We start from the raw sequence: 22,169 nt of genomic DNA on the forward strand, positions 1-22,169 counted from the left end.
CTCCTATCTGACCCAAGCCCATTATATTTTTTTTAAACTGCCTTGAGCAGTGTCACTTTAACTAGCCCACTCTTCCTCGGATAGTGTTTTAAAGCACAGGAGCAGGAGACAGGATGTGGACTCTATTCCTGGCTGTCACCTGTCAAGCCATATCATGTGCATAAAATAGAGAAGTTCCTCAGGGGTGTGGAGAATAAAGAGAGCCTCAGTGGGAATGATATGCCCATTTTCTTATTTTGTTTTGCATTTCATTGGACTTTTGTTTTCCTTTCCAGTCATTCTTGTTCCTCCTCATCAGCATTTTTGTATCCTTTCCAAACCTCTCTCATAAGAGCTTCTGAACATTTTGCATTTACTCCCCCATTTCTTCCATCAGGTATGACATTAGTCTCAATACCTTCCTGACTAGGCCTTCTCTGATCCACTCCTCAGTTCCTTCTTGCTGTATTGTACACTGTGATGGTGGCAAACAAGGTGCAAGGACCCAGGTTTCACTGAATATTGACAAATGCATACCTGGAAACCAGTCAGGCTCACCTATGGGTTGGTGTACTTTTAAGTATACTCATTAGTGTTAAGTATACTCATTTTAAGTATATTCATTCGTGTTATAAGAATGTATTTAGTGTGTAGACTGTATGGAGGGATAAGGGATCTTTCGGAAAAGGCTTTATTTTCCGAAAGATTCTCGTCTAGACTGGCTCTTTTTTCCGGCAAACCTCCGTGCCGAAAAAAAGCGGCAGCTATTTTTATGCTAATGAAGTGGGAGAGATTTAAATCGCTGCTTCATTAGCAATTGCGATACGTCTAATTTGCATCCTTTTTACGAAAAAGGGATGCAATCTAGACGTAGCCTGATGGTTCTCAGTCAAGGGAATGCTCTGGGGGTATGCAGAGATCTTCTAGGAAGTACATCAACTTTCTAGATCTGTGTTGCTCAATCAGGGGGCTATGGGATGGGATTGGCGGTTTGCAAGTGCAGGGCCAGCATTAGAGAGTGGCTAGTAGGGCAACTCACACCACAGTGGACCTTACAAAGCTGAGTTACGTGCTTCAAAATGTATTTTCTATGGCTATGTCATTTGCTGTAATAAACTAATTTTTGAAGGAAAACACTTCCTCAGATGCCTTATTTTGTCTCAGTACAGATTCCTTTTATTATTTTTTGTAAAAACGCTACCTGATGTAGATGTATTTGGAATGGATTTTTCATAAAGGTGCAGCATTGCCAAAATAAATAGTTTTTGAATAATCCGCACCCCTGAGTGATGCAAGTCACACTAACCTAAGTGCCACTGTAGATGGAGGTTCTCTCTCAGAGGTGGAGTGATTAAGTCGACAGGAGAGCTCTTTTCTGTTGGCTTAGAGGGTCTTCATCAGATGCACTACAGGAGCCCATGAAAGCTCATGATATCATCTACATGTTTTTTAAGTTTTTCCTGTTACAGACTAACTGGGCTACCCCTCTGAAATACTTTGAAATAGGTGTTATTCCTTGTGAAATGAGGGTTACAGATTTTGGAATAAGAATCCTGTTATTTTGAAATTACTTTGAAATAACAATCTTGCTGTGTAGACGCTCACCTTGTTATTTTGAAATAATATGAGTTATTTCAAAATAATGCTGAAGTGTAGACATGCCCTCAGTGTCTTCATGGAGGCCAGAATTTGACTTTTGATCCATCAATACTATGTCTTATACTACCTTTCCATATCTGAACAACTGTTTGTGTATTTTCCTTTTAAAAAATCTGGCTTTTGGATCAGGCTTAGGTTTGTATACTTAGTAAATTAATACTGTGGTTTTGTAACTAACTATATACTGAGCCAGCTAAAATCTGTTGCCCCTAGTAACTTTGTAGGACCAAACAAATGCTAATATACATGCACAACATGTGTGGTCTTTTAACTGAACTCCAGAGGTGGAAATTATTCTCTTCCTTTGTATTTCTTCTAACTATGTTTCTATGGGGTCCTGCAAATTGTAAGGTTAAAGGATATGCCTTCAGAAACTGTACTTTCAACCATTTGCATCTTTGCCATTACCACGTTACTGACTACATGCCTGCGTTAAATTTACATTTAATTTTTAATTTTCCTTTTGAAATTGCAGTGTTCTAATGTGAGCTCATGCAGCCAATTTCCTCCAGTCAAAGGTAAGAGACATGGTGAGAAATTACCTTGGTAATGCACAGTGACCTGCAGGCATTCTTGTACTTGTCTTTCTTCTTAACTATGTTTTTTCAGAGCTACATCTATTTCTCTTGGTTTAAGATTAATCAACATTTATTTGTATATTTCTGGTGTCCCCATATCTATTTTCATTCTCATTTTCACCTCACTTCTGTTTAGCCCAGTATGGAACATTGAGTTCTGTTTTCACATTCACATAGTTGTATTACTTAATATACACAAGCCTCCTTGTCACAAAAATCACCATGTTCTAAGATGAGATCCTCAAAATTTAGGGCTAGGGGGAGGACTTCATGATTGTAGGCATTATGAATTTCCTTTCCTGGGTGTGCAACTGGCCCTGAGAGTCTGTTCCCATTTCCAACAGGTCACAGAGTTTCTGTTCTGCAGCTTGTTGAAGAAATCATGGTCTGACCCCTGCAATATCTGAATGCAACAGAAACATGGATCCATCTAATTTACTGATATTATCTGGGTTGTGGTGAACCATGCATGCCATCTTAGGTACTGTCCACTTTTTTTTTTTGATATGGTATGCTGGTGGGGTGCCTTTGTATATTGTGCAGGAAGGCTGAGGTTTCCAAAGCTGCCATGGGAATTTGGACTAGGCATGTAAAATCCCATTTAAAATATTAACCAATTAAACGATATGATTAACTGGTTAACCGGCCTGCTGCATTGCGCCATGAGCAGAGGGCTGATGGAACAGTCCCCTGCCCATGATGTGGTAAGCAACAAGAGGTGAAAAGGATGATGTGACAAGTATGATACTAGTGTGAGACTGTGGAGACAGGGTTTAATACACGTTCTATGACTGACTTCCTATATAACCTTGGGCAAATCTCTGTGTCTCTCTCTGTACTTTGGTTCCCCAGCTCTAAAATAGAGATAATAGCACTTCTCTACTTCATAGAAGTGCTGTGAGGATTAAGAAGATTGTGATGGCATTCAAAGACTATGCTGATAGAGGCCATATAAGTACCAGAGCTAGATACTATAAAGTATAGGGTCTCTTTGTTTGGTCAGGGTGGTTCTGAGAAAGATGAGGGAAAGTTTGAATCTTTCTCAAGAACACACAGCAACGCATAAAGGAAGTTTTAATGAGTTTGGCATGGAATTACTTTTGTAAAGCATTTTGAGATCTACAGATGGAAAGTGTAATATAAGATCAAGATATTATCATCATCACCAACACAGAGCTCTAAATGAGGAGCTAAGCTTCTCCTATTACCAAGAATAATATACCAAGGAGTAGTTTGAGGTGTATTGCAAATAAACAACTGAAGTAAACTAAGAAATATGGCAAGAGTTCTGCTTTTCCACTAAACAAATCTGCTCATAATCTATCTGCTGGTACTGTCCATGTGTAAATAAAAATGCAATGGGATAAATTATTACTCCTGTGTCTGATGTCCCCTCATATTTTTGCATAGAAATTACTCACTGTTTACTGCCTGGCCCTCACAGTGCCAACAATGGGAACGGCTGTTACTTAACAATAGCAGACAGGTACCTTTAAGAAATTGGTGTGTAGATCTTTTTAAAAGCTAGTGTTTTGTGGCTGTACAAAAAAGGCAATACTGATCTGCTGGCATTATCCTCCTTCTCAACAACCCACTCAAAAATGTCAGATAAAATAGTTGACAAGTTTCTCCTCTTTCTCATCCATAATTGTACTAGCTTATTTTTTTCTAATCTGTATACTGTTCTGTTTTGCCCCTCCACACAATTCCTTTCCTTGGCATCTTGCACATGACACAATAAAGCTATCAAGCTGGTGAGACTGTGACTTTTGCTAATCTTGTTTAACTTTTTTTTAAACAAAGCAGTATCATCCCATACCTAATCTTATGAAAAGAAATTGAACCATCAGAAGTGCATGCATCTTTTATGTATATGAAACTTCTAGCTTCTAAACTGCTAAAACCATTTAGCTAGACCCATTGGTATTGTATCTAGAGGAAAGTAGTTGAAATGGTTCTAAGACCCACTCCCCATAAAAGAGGGTAATGCACTGAGGACCAGCCCCTCATCTGGTGTCAATTGGGGTAGCTCAATTGCACTAATAGTAGGCTTGTGGCCCAGGGTCTCTTTTTATAACTTTTCCTTAATGTTCACTTTTGTATGTGGAACACATGTATAGCCCCTTGGAGCATGCATCCCACCCTCCAGCAAGCTGAGCAAGCTGCATTTGCGCATGCACCCTCTCTGGACAAAAAAAAGCGGGAGGAGGGGAATTTTTTTTGCTTGGGGCTGCAAAAAACCTAGAGTCGGCCCTGATTCCAGGCTTTGGGCAGGTTCTCAGCTGCTTCACTATGTAGTGAAGGGGCCTTCTTGTTATAGCCCTTCTGTTTGGAGCTGCAGACATACACAGTCTGTCACCCTCTCTTTCTTCATACTTTGCTCTCCACCTGACAGCACTTCCTGTTCCTGGAGTAATCAGCACTTCCTTCCCCTAGGACAAAGATTAAAGAGGCCATGACTTCTAAAACCCAAAGGGGTAACTTTTAAAGTTAGCAAAATATACCCCTGAAGCTTCAAAATATAGTTATTAATCATATTTGGCCATTAGCAACAGTATGTCATGCTTTTCCATTTATACACTCAGGCTACGTCTACACTGCGGCTATTGGTTGGAAGAGGAAATGCAAATGAAGCGCTCATTTGCAAATCTTGCACTCTCATTTGCATATTCTCTTCTGATCCTTTTTGCAGAGGAGGTTTTTGTGATAAAACGCCTTATGTAGATGGGGCTATTTGTCAGAGAAACCCCATTTTGTGCAAGATCCCTTATTCCTCAAAAAATGAGGTTTAGAGAATCTTGCGGAAAACTTTTTTTTTTTTTTTTGACAAATGTCCCCATCTACACAGGGCTTTTTATCACAAAAACCTCTTCCGCAAAAAGGATCAGAAGAGAATATGCAAATGAGAGTGCGAGATTTGCAAATGAGCCTCAGTGTAGATGTAGCCTCACATGATAAAATAGAACTGCATGAAGGTAGCATCTGCATTTCCTTCTACCGAGATGCTCACAAGTGATTTAAGCCTTGATTTTGCAAAAATTTATGTATGCTTTACACACTTGATGAATTTCAGTGAGACTACTAGGCAAGTAAGCCTTTGCAGGATCGAGCCTTTAGATCAACAATGGGCAACCTAGGCTAGTGAGCGGGGTCCCACATGTGGCTCTCCTTCATCTCAGTGGGCCACAAGATTGTCGTAACCAAGATGGTCTCCCAAGATACGGTAGTTTTGCTAACTACATTTGTGTACCTAGAATTTGCAATGTGTGCCAATTGAACCCCAGCAGCACTTTGATTTAATACAGAGGGAACACATGACTCTCATAGTCAGTGTAGTGTGCAATCAGCATGTACCTCATATCACATCTTTGCTTTAAGTGCATTTCACTTATACCTGTGTGGATGGAAACCAGCAGAAGCTAGCAACTCTGCACACAGGCAAAAATAAACAAAATGTCTCATGGTCCACATATAGAACCTCAATGGGCTGCCTGTGGCCCTCCAGCTGAAGGTTGCCCACCACTGCTTTAGATTACTGGCAAGCAACAAAGAAGTAATCTAGCAAATACAATAATCAATTCCATAATATTTGTGTTAATGTTAAATTAGAATATATGGAAGATATTGAATTACTCAAAGGCTGTTCATATATCTGTAGTTAAAACTTCAAGTGTGGCTTTCTGTAATATTTATTTTATTGCCAAAATAATGAATGAAATTTTCTTTTCACTGTTACACTGATTTTGTTTACTGACACTGTCTAACTAAGAAGAATTGATAGGATTTTCTTGTCAGACTGGATTTCCATATTATATTAAACAGGTGACCTTGGAAATCAACATTTACTAGCTAATAAAATAGACTAATTATAGATAATCTAAAAAATGAATATAAATTACCTTGCATGAAACAAAGTACATTTTTTAAAATCTATGATCTTTGTCCTTAAGTGAACTATCCTTAGCAAAAATATAAACAGATGCAAGTAAGAAATGGGAAGTATTTAATATCTATTTGCATTTCAACTAGTCTCAGTAAGAAAAATAATTGTTTAACAAGTCACAGAAACACATAACAGATCTTGAATGTGACTGGCAGCAACACACAGTGTTAGCACCATTTATGGTGATGAAGAAACCTAAATGTAACAATGTACACAACCACCCACTTCCCGAGATTACTTTGGAGAACTAGTTTTCACTACTTTGTTTTATTTCTTTCAAAAATGCCTGCATGTAAAAAGCTGTGCTGAAATCACATTCAAACAAATGTGCATACAGTTATTTAGAATGGAAATATATCTAAATGGCAGAAATTTGAATTCTACTAATTAAGTACAGCTTGTATATAACTTCCGGATTGTGGCTTTTTTTGTTTGTTTAAGAAAGAGGGAGAGAATCTTTTTTTTTTTTACAAGTTCTTAATTGTTAGACTCATTGTTATTTCTCAGTTACATTAAATTGCACTAATTTGATTTAGCTCTCATGGACCTTAGATCCCCATTAGGTATCAAAATTAAATTGGGCGGGCCGGGGCTGCATGAGGAGCAGCTGCTCCAGTAGCTGGGATCTTTCCATTTAAACCTCTGCAATCTTAATTTTACATGCTAAGGGGAAAAAGTAGCTTTGAATAAACCCCTTCTTTAACTCCACTTTATTTAATTGTTTCTGGCTTAACAAATACTCGTTTTTAAAAGTGGGAATGTTTTGTATTTGTAGATATTAAAGAACATTTAATTATATGTAAACTGAAGAAAGTGTTTAAAAATCTGCTTCCCAGGCTGTAAGATACATTTTATTCTCACAACTGGCATTACTGTCCTGAACAAATTATGCTCAGTAATCTAAATCCTGAAACCTTTTCTTAAAAAGATGGGGGGCTGGCATTCTGTGCTGAGCCACCAGGAGGCTTGCAGCTGGTGTAGAAGGTAGGTGTTCCCTGCTTCCACTCACTGAATTTTCTTTCCTGATATTTCTGTGCTTAGTTCAGTGTCTTGTATGCAATTTGTGCTTGTGTAGTAAAGCAAACTGCCAGCATATGTCAACTTATGAATAGCCATCTCTTTAGGCATCTATTGTCTTATATTATGTTCAATAATGTAGCATTGGTGAGACTGAAAAAAATTACTGACCCCACTGATGAAGTCAATAGCAAAACTTGCATTAACTTCAGTGTGGTCTAGGTTTCATATCTGAGATGAAATGGTCTACAGATGGATGTCGCTTTGGGGATAGTGATAGAAATGTAGCCGTGTTAGTCTGGTGTAGCTGAAACAAAATATAGGAATATGTAGCACTTTAAAGACTAACAAGATGGTTTATTAGATGATGAGCTTTCGTGGGCCAGACCCACTTCCTCAGATCAAATAGTGGAAGAAAATAGTCACAACCATATACACCAAAGGATACAATTAAAAAAAAGAGAACACATATGAAAAGGAGAAATCAAATTTCAGAACAGAAGGGGGATGTGTGGGGGGGGAGGTAAATGTCTGTGAGCTAATGGTATTAGAGGTGGGGAAAGTCTTTAGCTACATAGTCCTGTATTTTGTTTATTAGCTCACAGACATTTACCTTCCCCTCCCCCCGAATCCCCCTTCTGTTCTGAAATTTGATTTGTCCTTTTCATATGTGTTCTCTTTTTTTATTTGTATCCTTTGGTATATATGGTTGTGACTATTTTCTTACACTTGGATTACACTTTCAGGGCACATCTTCACTCGCACAGAGTGTTTGATTTAATGAGCCTACTTAAGACTGTAAATCAAATGCTGAAGGCAGCTCTGGCCAGTGTCTGTACTCGCAGTCATGAGGACTAAGAGAAGCCAACGGGAACATTTGCTCATTGGCCTCTCACTGTAGGGATGTCACCAAACTTGGCTTAAGGTAAGCCAACTTCAACTATGTATTCTAAGTAGTATACCTTACGCTGCTGTTCCAGATCTAGTGTAGACCTGGCCTCAATTATCAGCTTGAATTGTCAGCTTTAATTTTGAGATACTGCAGCAAAATATGATGGAGGACCAGTCTGAGACAACTGGTGGTAGTAGCTGGATTGGTTGGGTAGCAAATATCTTTGTGTTTCTATGTTTCTGAAGTTCACATGAAAACGAGTCCATAGTGTTGGTCCAGCAATTGTAAGTGTGGCAAGTATTGAATTGGTGAGCTAGATTTAAATAAAGTAGGGGAGAAGAACTTATTAGTTGTTGTTACTAAGCTTAGGTCAACAGCAGCTGCTGCTGTTAGCTAATGGCTTGGAAACTATGAATTTCTTCTATACATGTAGAAAGTGTCAGTATAAGAATAATTAGCTCATACTGTAAAGCTGCAGATACCTGATATCATACTACTTTCCCCCCTCATTATTTACCTTATCTTCTCAAAACAGTCCGGTGGTTGTCCATGTTATTTTACTACTTTGTAAAAGAAATACTTGGCAGATTAAGACACTTTAAACATACCAAAACAGCCTTGATGTTTGCATTTCTTACGGCTGCGTAAAAATTATAACTGAAGCCCTGAAAAAGCTTTTGCTTCTTATTGTAATGTAAGTCAGGCCAAATTAAGACTTTTTCTGTTTCCTATCTGGAAAATTGGAAAGTAGCTGCTCAAACCCTCCATTTGTAGGGGAAAGGAAATCTGCTATTAGAGACAACGTCTTGCTTCAGACTCTATTTTTTCCCCTTTTTTGTTGCAGCTGTCTTTTCCCCAGCCTCAAAAACTATACTTCTCCAGATATCTTTGGTTTTCCATATGGTGATCAACTCAGGTTAGCAACTGAAAGGTAACTGTAGTTCTTTCACACAAGTCCATTACTAATTCAAAATATTTTGTTCCATACTTTTATTAAGGGTCTCTTGAACATTATATGAAAAAATTTACTAAAAGCCTTTCTGTATTAATTTCATTAGGCTGCTGGAGTCTTTCTGCTGATCTGGATGTCTTCATAATTCTAATAGCACTTCCTAGAGATAATCTGAACAGTTTAATATCAAGTCTTATGACTCAAGAATGAAAATCATAGGGTTTATTTGCTTTGAGTACATTCTTTTCAAATTGCTACATGGTGCATTTAAGTTGGATAAACAGCTCAGTTTCCCATGTCTAATTTAAGTGTCATTCAGATGTGGTTTTAATATTGAAATAATTTTCATTCAGTTCAGGCTAGATCCACAGAGGGATTTAGGAATCTAATGGCCACTTCTGGTCACAATGTCAAAAATTTAGATCCTGAAAACCTCCACTCAGCTTCTGCCTCTGTCTGGTTTGGAGCAGGGATTTGAACCCTTATCTCAGAAGAATGCTCCAACCACTGAGTTATGGGTTGTTCTGAGGTGGGGATTTCAGTTTCTCCTTTTGAAGCAGATCCAGGATGTATAGCTACATAAACATTAGACTAGGGACTTGAACTTGGGCATCGTGCATCCTGGATGAGTTCTCTAATCACTGGGTAAAGGTTATAAGGGAGGTAGTAGTAGTACTTCTAGCACCTTCTCTTCCTTCATTTTTGCAAGAATTACAAGAGAGGGCTCCTGGCTGTAAATCCCTGGTAGAGAGAAGCACTCTTCTCTAACCCAGACTTAGGCACCTATATCCTACAGCTTTTACCTCCACTCTCCACAGCATTTCCTATGGGCTAGCTTAAGCAGCTCCATGCTCAGCTTACTGCCTTATTGTCTATCCAATTCATAGGTGCCTGACTATGTGGGTCCATTGTAGGAGGTGCCAGGATGCCTAACTCGGGACTGTGGTTTCCATTAGGTGGGCAGGGTACAAAAAATTTAGCCATGCAATGCTGAGCCTAAGTCCCATTTATTTAGACCTAATTTACTTAAAAAGGCCAGTGGAAGATACTATTACACAATCCTGAAAAGAGGAAACACTTAAAATTAACCATAGAAGTATTTTTGGTCAATAGTTTTGAATGTTTATTTCCCTCTTCCCCCCCTTAGCTTTTTTATTACCACTATAACAACATCGAGCTATACAACATATACTTACCATATTGTTCTTTTACCAAAAACAATACTTAGAAATCATACTGTTTCATAATATTTAAAAAGCAACATAAAGCCAGTGCTAGGCTATAGGAAAACATACCACTTGAACAATTTTTTTTTATCATTTTAGGATGCTGGTGCTTAGCCAGTGATAAAATTAATAGTATTATCTCTGTTGTTAGTAGAGTGTTATCAAATGTATCACAATCACTTCTTCTTTTACTTACACTTCACCAGAACAGTCCTATCCCATAGACAAAGAGGCAATATTCTCTGCTCACTGAGAATGTGTCTACCCAGTGGTGCCAGCTCAAAATAAGCTATGCAATTTGAGCTACACAAATTGCATAGCTTATTTCGAGATAGTTGAATTTGGCACTGTCGACACAGCAATTCTGACAAATCCTCATGGAACGAGGTTTACCAGGACATCAGAATAGCAAGTCTGTTATTTTGATTGCACTTTGAAATAATGGGTGTGCTGTGAAGACGTGGAAAACGCTATGTCGGGACACCGGACTTATCGCAAAATAGCGCCTGCTGTCTAGCCGTACCCTAACAGGCCTGGTTTCTCTCCTGGGATTCTCAGCCCAGTCCCTACCTAGAACAGGTGAGGTTAGGAATGTATTACCTCCTTTTCCCTTTCATGCCTGACATCATCCATGGGACTCAACATCTGTAGCAAATTCTCTCTTGAGGCTTGCTGCTACTGGATTATGCATGTTAGTGTTCTGTATCTTAAAGCAGTTTCTACCCACTAGAGACACATCTAGACTACGTTTTTCTTTCAAAAGAATGCTTCTTCCTCAAAAAATGAGGTTTACAGCATTCTTTTTAAAAAGTTTATTTTTAAAGAACCGTGTCCTAGACTGCTTGCTTTTTTGAAAAAACCTCTTTCAAAAAAGCGATTGGAAGAAGATATGCAAATTCACATTGAATTTGCATATCTTCTTTTGAAAGAAAAACGTAGTCTAGACATTAGTGAATATACAGAAAGGTCCTAGGTTCCGGAGATAAGATGTAAAGAAAGGACAGACTCTAAGTAGAGGTGAGGGGAAATGGCCAATTTAAAGTCATGGGGACTGGAGGAGTCACAGAACACAACCTGAGGCGAGGGCATCCTTCCTTAAACTTTTCCACATCTCCAAGAAATATATTTTGATTTTATGTCAAGTAACTGAAGCAACTACTGATGCCTATGCACTTTGATTTTGCACCTACCTCTCCCCTCTTTTACAAAGCTGTGTCATGACAGCTAGAAAATAGCCCTTGATAAGAAACTTGTAAATCAGAAGTCACTTTGTAGGGCACCTAGGGTGTTTTACCTTCTGAAAATCGTGACTGCATCTACGGACTTGTGTCCTGCTTGACTGAAATATGTAATTGAGAAGTAAAAGCAAGAGTGTGATAGAAAGGGATACAGATGGAAGGGGGATTTCTCACACTATTATATGCATTTATTTAAGGGAGTCTAAGAATGGTGAACTTTTTCAGGATAGGTATGTGAAGGCATCAGAGCCTGAGCATTACTCATTGACAATCTCAGAGAACATGCTAATCTGAGTTACTGATTGATATTAATCAAAAGCAATTTTAAAATCATTCATCAAATTAGTTAATTTTTTCTTATAATTTATCTGCTGTCTTGTTGTTTGTAAAATAAAATATACGGAACTCCTGAATATGGTTATACTGATTCCTTCATCAGTGGTGTCCAACCACCTACAATTTACAGTAATTGTTCATGCTACATAGTATCATCTATACTGGAAAATTTCTTCGGCATAAGGTACCAATTCCACCCAGTAATTTACATTTTACACAATTTTTTAAAAATACATCATGGCTTAGGCTTGTTAAAAATAACTTTTAATTCTGTCAATTACTGAACTGCAGTAAAAAATGGCTGACTAGACTGATTGATCATTCCTTCTATTTCTGGAGAAGCAAAAAATGGCTTTCCTATCAAGATAGACTTCAACAATTGTTGTACAAGTTGAACCTCTGTGGTCTGGGACAACCTGGTCCGGCAACATCCGTGGTCCAGAAGAACTATAGATGTTGCGGAACTAGAGAGCATCTGTGGCAGAGATTGCTGACAGCTCTGAGTGGAGCTGACCAGCAGGGCCAGCAGGTCAGGGGAGCCCATGCGGCACCAGAGCCCGCAGCTGGCAAGGCAGGGAAGCTGGAGAGGGAGCCAGAACTCGTGGGGCAGTGGAACCCACAGCCAGCACAGCCGCCAGGAGCTCCAGCAAGGTGGGAGGGCTGCCACAAACTCTGACATGGCTCTGCCACAAACTCTGACGAGCTCCGGTGGGTCAGTGGGGGCTGCTGCAGCTCACTGGGCGGGGAAGCTGTGGAGAGGAGGCTGGAGTGAGGAGCCCAGCAGGGAGACTAGCCCCTCTCGTTCAAAACCCTCCCTGATCTGGCAAACTCCCTTGTTCGGACCAGTCAGGCCCTGAGGGTGCCGGACCAGTGAGGTCCAACCTGTACTATGAAGTAAGCAAATGACACAAACCATTAACATGTACTTGCCATAAGTGTAAGAATAACTGCAGTAACAAGTAAAACATGACAGAAGGAAATAAACATTGCAGAACCTGAACTGAAGGCTAAAAATATCACATATATGCTCAGGGCTGATGCCCTAGGCAAAAGTCCATTTTTACAAACCCTCCACTCAGACAGTCACTGAACAGCAGCTTAGTAGCTGTCTGAATTAAGTTTAAGCATTACATAAAATACAATTAAGAATGGGTACTTTGAAGTCGTGCATAATTTTTTTAAAGTTAATTGAAAATAATTAGCTTCAGGATAATTTATTGCATAGACTTACCTTTCAGCAACATTTATGGAAATTCAGATGAGTTCATCTAAAGTTGTAATGGGTACACAGCATATCCTCAGGAATTATGAAATGTCTTTCCTTTGGCACATTTCTAATACAGTATTATCACACTTTGAAAACTGTTGTTGGGCCCAGAAAAATAAGGCCTGGTCAACATTATGCTAAGGAAAGTTAACAAAGGCTAATTTCATAGGCCTCTGAGTATTTTTGACCAGAACCAGGAATGTGGTTCAAACAGAGGCGCACCCTCCATGCTGGCTTAGGTTATAAAAGTAAGATAAGTGATAAATTACATATTTGTGCCTACTGTAAGTAGAACAGCTTGTTTTGGGAACTGGTAAGTGAGGGTATGTCTACACTACAGAGTTAGTTCGAACTAACGGATGTTAGTTTGAACTAACTTTCATAGGCGCTACACTAGCGCTCCGTAGTTCGAACTTAATTCGAACTAGCGGAGCGCTTAGTTCGAACTAGGTAATCCTCATTTTACGAGGATTAAGCCTAGTTCAAACTAGCTAGTTCGAATTAAGGGGTGTGGAGCCGAGGGGCTACCCGTTACTAAAATCGCGGCTGGTTCTCTTTGGAGACGGGCCGCTCTCTATTGATGTGTGCACTATTCAATAAAGAGCTTGTGATTGGACTTTGCTGGTGTTGCCTGTCTCTTTGCGGTCAGACAACGAACTGAGCTGTCTGGGCTAGAGTCCCTGACACTGTCTTTCCTTGATTTTTTTTAAAACCAGTTCTTTCCCTATGCGGAACCCACAGGAGGTTAAATGGCCAGGTCCAGGTCCTACTGATTTCCATCTCACCAAGATAAATTTTGCAATATGATACTCTAAACACACTGTTTTCATTTTTTTGTGTACTGAGAAACAGTGCTTTGGTGATTCAGTTGAAATTGTATTCATTTATAAATATTTATTTGCTTTTATATCCAATAAAGGCTGCTGTTTCACTATGGCTGCTAGACAAAAACTGGACCAGAAACTGATTCCAAGGGCATCATCAATAGGCAATAGTTCTGAAACACTAACCTTTCCTTGGGCTTGAATAGCACCAACTATGTCTGCTGCTGGCAGATCTAGATTAGCAATTGAATAGGGAACAGGCTGGTGACAGACTGAATGGCTTACAGCAAACATCTTGCAACATCCATGAGGCTAATAAGGCCTACAAGTTCATCTCTGCCCACATCGATAACTCATGGTCCTGATTATTTACATTTGCTACTATTTTTCATATTGAGTCTTGTAGCTATAAGTTGTGTTTTTTGCCCTAACTAGTATTTTGCCTCATAGCTAACAGCTTAATTGCTGAATGATGAAGACAGCCCTAGGGATGCAGATACTCTCAGATATGCAGTAATCAATTTGTGCTTTGTTTGTCAACAAACAGCATTTTTGGTACTTAGGAACTGAGATAGTATTATAGAGTGAGTAGAATGTGTTCTGCCCCAGTATTAACTGCTGTTACAAGCAGAGAAGAGTTATGTCCTGGGGAGAGAGAAAGTGCTTTGTATGCCATTGCTTTGGAGATCCCTCTGCCAGAAGCTGAGGTGGTTAAATGATTGGGTATATCTTTCTGCAGATGCATTAATTTGAGCATTGAGTCAATGCTATCATCAGGGAAAGAGTCCAACACAGAAAAGCAAGAGATGCTTTTGAATCCAGCAAGTGCAGTCTTTTGACATTGGCCAATGTCAGACTAGCACAGATGCTCATAGTCTAACATGATTGTGTTAGAATCACAGTTAATAAGGAACATACACTCTGCCACCACTGTCCCATTGTAAAGCATCCCCTGGGTTGCATGAGGATAGTGTTTTCAACTCTGTTCTCAGCGCTGAAACTTGATTGGTATTAGTAAGTCTTTGTTATGCTTATTGGTGAGCTATACCTTAGATCTCTCTTACTCACTTCAATACACCAGTTTCACTACTTTCTTCTCTGCATAGTCTAGCCACTCAAACTGGATATCTGGGGTGCAGGCCTTCCCTCCCTCTTTTCCAACTGTATTAACCTAACAGATCAAGCAGGAGTGTGGCACCTGTAAGTCTTTACCTCTGGGTACCTGTGACAGTGGCTAATGACTCAAAAACCATTTTTTCAGCCACAAAGCATCATTTATTCTTTCATGCAGATGTACACAGCACACCAAGTGAAGGGTTAAAACAAAATAAAGAGAATCCTACCTGCATTTTCCTTTACCTTCTCTTAATCCTTCCTTGCCTTTGTTAATCTCTTTCAGCCTGGCTAACCCCTTCTCTGATTGCAAGAAGCAGACTGTTTTGCATGCATCATGCTCTCTTACATCATGCTCTCTTCATTCTCAGGCTGCTGACAACCTTACTTTCTCTCTCTCCAAGTCAGCATCTTTAAGGTTTCAGATCCCCTTTGATCCTAGGCTTTTGGCTTGGGGAAGAGTAAGCTATTCCATCCTGCTGGGAGCCAAGCAGGAGCACTCCGCAATTAATAGCCCCCTGCATTGTTGCCTGAAGAAGCCTTATCTTTTCTATTTTCCATCTTTTTCTACTGCACACTTGGATTAACTCCTGGTAGTTAGGCAGGATAACAAAGAGATACTTATAAAAATACACACAACTCCCTGCTTCTCCACAGTCCAGACTGAATATATAGCTTCCTTGCTAATCACATCCATCTCTAGCAGTCCCTGTTCATATTTGTGTATTACTCAAACATACATCAGACAAGTATCTTTATGACAATGGGGGCCAGATGGTTTTACATCAGCTGTAGGAGATACAGGTCCTAGACCACTGATGGCTTTATTACTTTCAGAAAAGTCAGTGTCGTTGATTGCTGTCATTTGTAGTGTTTTCTCACAAGTATCTAAGAGTATGTCTACACAGCAAAGTTATTTTGAAATAACAGCCCTGATTTCGAAGTCACTTTACCAGCGTCTACACAGCCAAACTGCTATTCGAAATTCATTCGAAATAGCAGAGAGCTTATTTTGAATTTGGTAAACCTCATTCCACGAGGAATAATGCCAAATTTGAAATAGCGAAATTGAAATAAGTGCTGTGTAGACACTTATTTCAAAATAGGGAGCCTCCAGCCTTCCCAGAGTGCCCTGGTGGCCACTCCAGCCTCAGCCAAGAATACTCCTCTCCCTCCCCCCTCCCCAGAGCCCTTAAAGGGGTTGACTCTGGCCATAGTGCCTGTGCCAGCTCCAAGCCTGCCAGCCCAGAGCCAGCAGTCACTGCCCCTGACCCAGTGGCCCCAAAACATGAGCCAGCAAGCCACTGGCAGCCAGCCCTCCACCACTCCTCAGGAGCAGTCTGCCAGCTCCTAGGACCCTGCCAGGGCCCGGAGAAGACAGGCACCTTCCTGGTCCAAGGTAGAGATCATGGACCTTATTCAAGTTTGGGGGGAATGCCCCCAACATCCAAGATCTCTGCACTAGATGGAAGAACGCGGCTGTCTATGGCAGGATAGCTACCAGCCTGGCCACCAAAGGTCACATGCGAACCCAGGATCAGGTTTGCATGAAAATCAAGCTGGTCTGGTGAGACCCCCAACCCTGAGCCCTGAGCTTCCTCTCCCCCTTCTTCGCCTTGCTTCCCCCTTCCAGCTTCCTCCTCCCAGATTTCTTCCTTCCCTCTCCTACCCTCTCTTCTCCCCTCTCCTGCCTCCTTTCCCCAGTCTCACCAGAATTTCATCCCCTTCCCCCCAGTTTTGTTACATAAAGAGAGTTTGTGTTCATGAAAATATGTGTATTTTATTTGACATCAGGAAGGGGGTTAGGGAGAGGTAAGTGGAGGGACGTGAGGGAGGAATGAGGCACAAGCCCCCAGTGGGGCAGACCAGGGAGGCTCTTAGAGCTCCTCAGGGTGGAAGATCTCCCGCAGGCCTCCTGGATACTGACAGCCTCCCAGATGGACCTCCCGGATGGCAGCATACGGAAAGTTCAGCCAGGCTCACAGCAACGCATCCATGAGAAGCACCAGAGTACCCAGGGGCAGCTCTGGCTCCATGTTGCAGAGTGCTGTGGTGTCCCGAATGAGGGCAACCAGCGCATGTAGAGACAAAATGCTTTGCTGTCCCTCATCGAGGTAGGCAAGCAAGCAGGGAAACCTGAGAACTGGCTGTCCGGGGGGGGAGGGAAAGGGTCCCTTTAAGCACAGGCCTCTGATATCCTCAGGCAACAGTCACACAAAGTAACTCCTGACCTGATGCCCTCCCGGACCTAGTTCCGGCCGGCCTTAAATGCGATTCAATGTCCACCCAATGTGGACGCGCTATTTTGAAATAGCAAAATGCTATTTCAAAATGCATTTTGTGTGTAGACTTGATATTTCGAAATAACTTATTTAAAAATAAGATATTTCAAAATAATGCTGTAGTGTAGACATACCCTAAACGTGTAAAAATATTAAACTGGTGAGGTTAAGAGTTGGCATGAAAAAACAATAGCAAAATGGCCACATGAAGTGCTATTTTTGAAAATGAAACCAAACTTAGTCTAAACCGGGTATAATTATAGAGTATTTATAATACAAGTTTCCTTTAGTTTCTCTAATGTACTAGCAGTATTGCACTTTATTCTGCAGTCTCCCAACTTCCTTGTTCTCACAACATACTTTGCTTAAAAGACCACTTCTAATTCTGGCTCTGCTATTAGCCAAAAAGTCCTATGCAGAGTTTAATTGCTGGGCAGTTGCAGTAACTGCCAATTCATTCTCTAGTTAGCAGCTTAGACTTAAAATGTTGAATAATCTGAAGTTTAAAATTGCTGCTTCTATTGAAAGTTTGTGGTGTTTCTTTCCATTTAACTACAGGAAGGACCTTGCTGTAACAGGAAGGAGTAGCCAGTGTGGTAATGAGATTTCAAAACCAGCTAAAACAATCTGTGGGGGTGAAGGAGCAAGAAGGGGAAGAATACCAGCATTGGGAAATTGGACAAGAATGTAAGACATTTACAAGCCTGAACAACCCCTGCAAGGCCATTGTGGCCTTTTTCCTCCCCTCAGGTCCAGACTGCAGTGAAACAAGGCTTATAGGATCTGACGACAAAGCGTTCTGGGGTCGGCTGATCCCCATCTAGACTACCGCGCTGTGCCGACAATCAGCTGATCGGCACAGCACGGCGGCCATTTTGATGTAAATGAAATGACGATTATTTAAATCGCCGCTTCATTTTGCTATGTCTAGTAAACTCATCTACATGGCTCCATCAACGGAGCCATTTAGTCTAGACACACCCTGAGAGACCAGCTTTCTTTTAATATACAGTTATGGACACTAACCACAAAGGTAGTTAATTTAATATGGTCATATAACTTTATGTGCAGTCTAACCAAAGGTCTGTAAAATCACTTGCTTCACAATGTTTAATCTACGGTGGAATATTTAATCACTATGCGGTATTGGTGTCCAATGTATAACATCTAAATCTCATTGGCAAAAAGTTTCATGCCAATAATGTGATATTCTCCGGGATTTTGAATGTGTGGCCTTTGACAATTTCCTCTTGGAAACCATGTCTGAACACAACAGAAAATAAGAGATATTCAAAATTTATAATTGCTTTCCTCTGTATTTACTAATGCAGAATACATCACTGTATTAATTTTAATGTAGATTACACTCAACAAATATCAAGTTATCTAAGAGGCCCCAAAGATTTCAGTTTTTATTTTGTTTAAAATTTCCTGAGAATTTATCACTACTTATTACAAAAAATATACAAAATGGATGAAAATCAGTGCAAAAATTAATTCCAAGTTTCTGGGTAAATATCAGGGTTAATACTGGGGGATGGGAGGGAAGAAAGGAAAAAAGCAACAAATAGAGAAAAGTAAGAATGGTGAAAGTAGAAACACTGCTTCACTTAGAACTGGTGCTTTATTTCATGGTCTGTACATTGAGAGAGTGTACCATTATGCACATACATACATATGCATACCTTATACTACATTGCTTTACTTTAATAGGCAGCCTCATATTTACACTTAGATTTGTTGGTTACTAAATTAATCTATCTACTATAATGTACTTGGATTTTCTTAACATACGCAGCAAGAGTACCAATATTAGATAGAGGACCTCACAAAACCACAAGCACAAGTATTTTCAGGTATTCGGGTTGTTTAAAATGTAGGTGGAAATTGGTAAAAAACGGAATGATAGCTTTTGTAAAACACAGGGGGTTTTTTCAGTAAAAAATTTTGTAAAAACCTTTCCTTTTGCTTTTCCTTAGACATCTCTTTATGTTCTCCCATATACATTAAATAGATGGAACTTCTTCAGTCTGTAAAGGCAGGTCTTCCAGACCTTAAATTGTTATTGTGACTCTTCTCTGAACCATTTCCTATTTGTCAACATTCCTTATGAAGTGTAGACACCACAACTGAACACTGTATTAATACCACCTACTTACTCTTTCTTGATGCTCCCTGGTTATATCTCCTAGGATTGCATTTGCTCTTAGCTAAGGTATTTTACTATGACCCATAGAACTTGTATGGGAAGTCTGTGAAGAAATAGAAAATAAACACTATTTCCTAAGTTGCAGTCCAGTGACTTCCTTTCTATGGATTCTTTGGAGACTAAATTAGGACCTAATCTAAAGCCCATGGAAATAAATGGAAGTACATTGATTTCAGTGGACATTTGATGGGATCCTAGCTACTGCATTTTATCATTGCTCCGGTATATCTGGTTCATTTCAGACCAAGTGTCTTTGTTTTCTAGTTCATCTGTGTGCATATATGGGGGGAAACACTACTGATTATATATGCAAGCATTATTTCACGATGAGGATTTCTCCTTTTGCATTATACTATTTATATTGGGGTCTATGAGCTTGTTAGAAATTATTTCTTAAATGAAGCCCAAAGAAGGGAAGATAATAAGTTTGGCAATTCCTGAGGTAAATGGTGACATTTTAATTTTCTTTGATAAAGACCTCATTTATCTTGTTGCCAGTCTGCAGAGCTACAATGTCCTGGGGAAGTGTCTATTGTACTTTTATTAACTTGCATGTTCCTATAATGTTGTAAATGGCAAGAATGATTGTAAGCAATATAATGGAACATTATTTTGTTCCACTTATTCTGGGCAGAGTTTTGCTTTCACTGCCTCTTGGCCACATTTTTCGTAACCCTATTTTCCTGGAACATTGGTAGTAAATGTTTCTTCAGGTTTAAAATAAGGCATGAGCATTTTTCTTTATTGCTCCCACCTTCCCATACTTGTGCCTCTATCTGAAGCTGTTCAGAGGTTTGGAATGTTAAAAGTGTCTTGACAGAATTGAATTAGTGGTAGGTTAATGATCAGCAGAAATGCAATTGATCAAATTTTCTGTGGTTTATCTCATAGATATCACAAAAGTATTAGTGAATATAGAGGGGTGCATCTACACAGCACCCTAAACTCACACTAAAATATGCAATTTGCACTATGCAAATTGCATATCTTATTTTGAATCTATTTAGAAATAGATTATTTTGAAATTTGGCGCATCTACACAGCACCAAGTTTCGAAATAACATGCTATTTTGACCCAACCCTTATCCCTTGTGTAACGAGGTTTACCGGGATGGCAAAATAGAGTGCTTGTGTACTTATGGGGTAGCTATTTTGGGATACTTCTAGTATCTCAAAATAGTTGTGCAGAGTAGATGTGCCCTAGGAGACAATTTGCTGCAGTCTAAGAAGTCATATTTATTATACACCTTTGATCCCTTCATCTGCAAGTAATCCACCTCCACTGATATCAGGTTTAGCTATTCAAACAACTTAACATCTTCCAAAAGTTTGTATATCTTTTTTTTAAACCAGCCTGTTAGAAAAATGGTGATAGAAATGTAGCCATGTTAGTCTGGTGTAGCTGAAACAAAAAACAAGACTATGTAGTGCTTTCAAGTGCTACACAGTCCTGTTTTTTTGTTAGAAAAAGGTTTCTTTCTTTCCCCATAAATATGGAAGTCCACTTCCCGTGCAGGCTGCAGAGTTCAGTTCTGGAATAGTGACTGAATAAAGATCCGGGTCCCTCTTGTTCTGTCATGAGGTAGAAACAGGAGCTCCATACTGTTACAATGCAGGGAGAGAGTTTGTATGTAATGGAATAGTATTAATAAAGGGGTTATTGAAAATATTTTTGAATGATCACATGATTCATGAATAATCATCTGAGAAGAGTGTGAATAAAACTTGTATGCCACTCCATCATGTATTATATGTGTGCCACATGAGTTATAGAATAACAATGATAACAATAGCCACTAGAAAATTTATGACTTTTCAGTGTGACTATATATGCTCTTATACCATATATAAGATATTTTAGGTAGGAGAGAGAGCACTCCTAGTATTGGGTGATAATATTTCACCCTTCTTTCTGCTGGCCAGCCATTCTCACATTCATTGTTCTGTCCTTATTAGAAGAAAGTTTATTTGGTTGTACTTAAACCAACACCCTAACTAGAAAAGTTTGGAATAATCTATATACAGTTCCTGTGTCTTTGTGATGTGTGTAATGTAGCCATTTCAAATCCATGCTGTTAAAATCTTTATACCACGAAAAACCTGAATGCCCCACTATGCATATTTTGTCAGGGCACATCTATACCTACGAGAAGATCAGCGCTCCGGAAGATCTTCTAGCTTTTGATTTAGTGGGTCTAGTATAGACCTCTAAAGTGAATGCTGAGGGCAGCCCCCAGTGGCATCAGTACTCCTCCTTCTTCACAGAGTAAGGTAAGCTGATGGGAGTGTACTATCCCATTGGCCTCCTGCTGTGTGGATGCTGCCACGGGTCGGCTTAGGGAAAGCTGAATCCAGCTATGCATTTTGCTTAGCTGCATTTGCGTATCTTAAGCTGACCTGCATGGTCTAGTCTAGACCAGGCTTCAGTGTGCAAAATCTCTTTTCAAAATCTGACATTAGCTTGCAGACATTTTGCATTGTGATTGATCTATCCTTGTTTGATGTAAACCTAGAATATCACCATCCCTTCTTTTCATGGGTATGTTGCCATATATGCTAATACTTGAAAGGTAAAATCCTTCTGTAATTAGCATTATATTCCTATATTAAATTTCTACCCACAGTAAAATGAAGTCTGTTTAAACAGGATATAG

Source organism: Pelodiscus sinensis, chromosome 1 (assembly GCF_052426305.1).
Source record: "Pelodiscus sinensis isolate ZL-2025 chromosome 1, ASM5242630v1, whole genome shotgun sequence".
In the NCBI taxonomy this organism is placed as follows: domain Eukaryota; kingdom Metazoa; phylum Chordata; order Testudines; family Trionychidae; genus Pelodiscus; species Pelodiscus sinensis.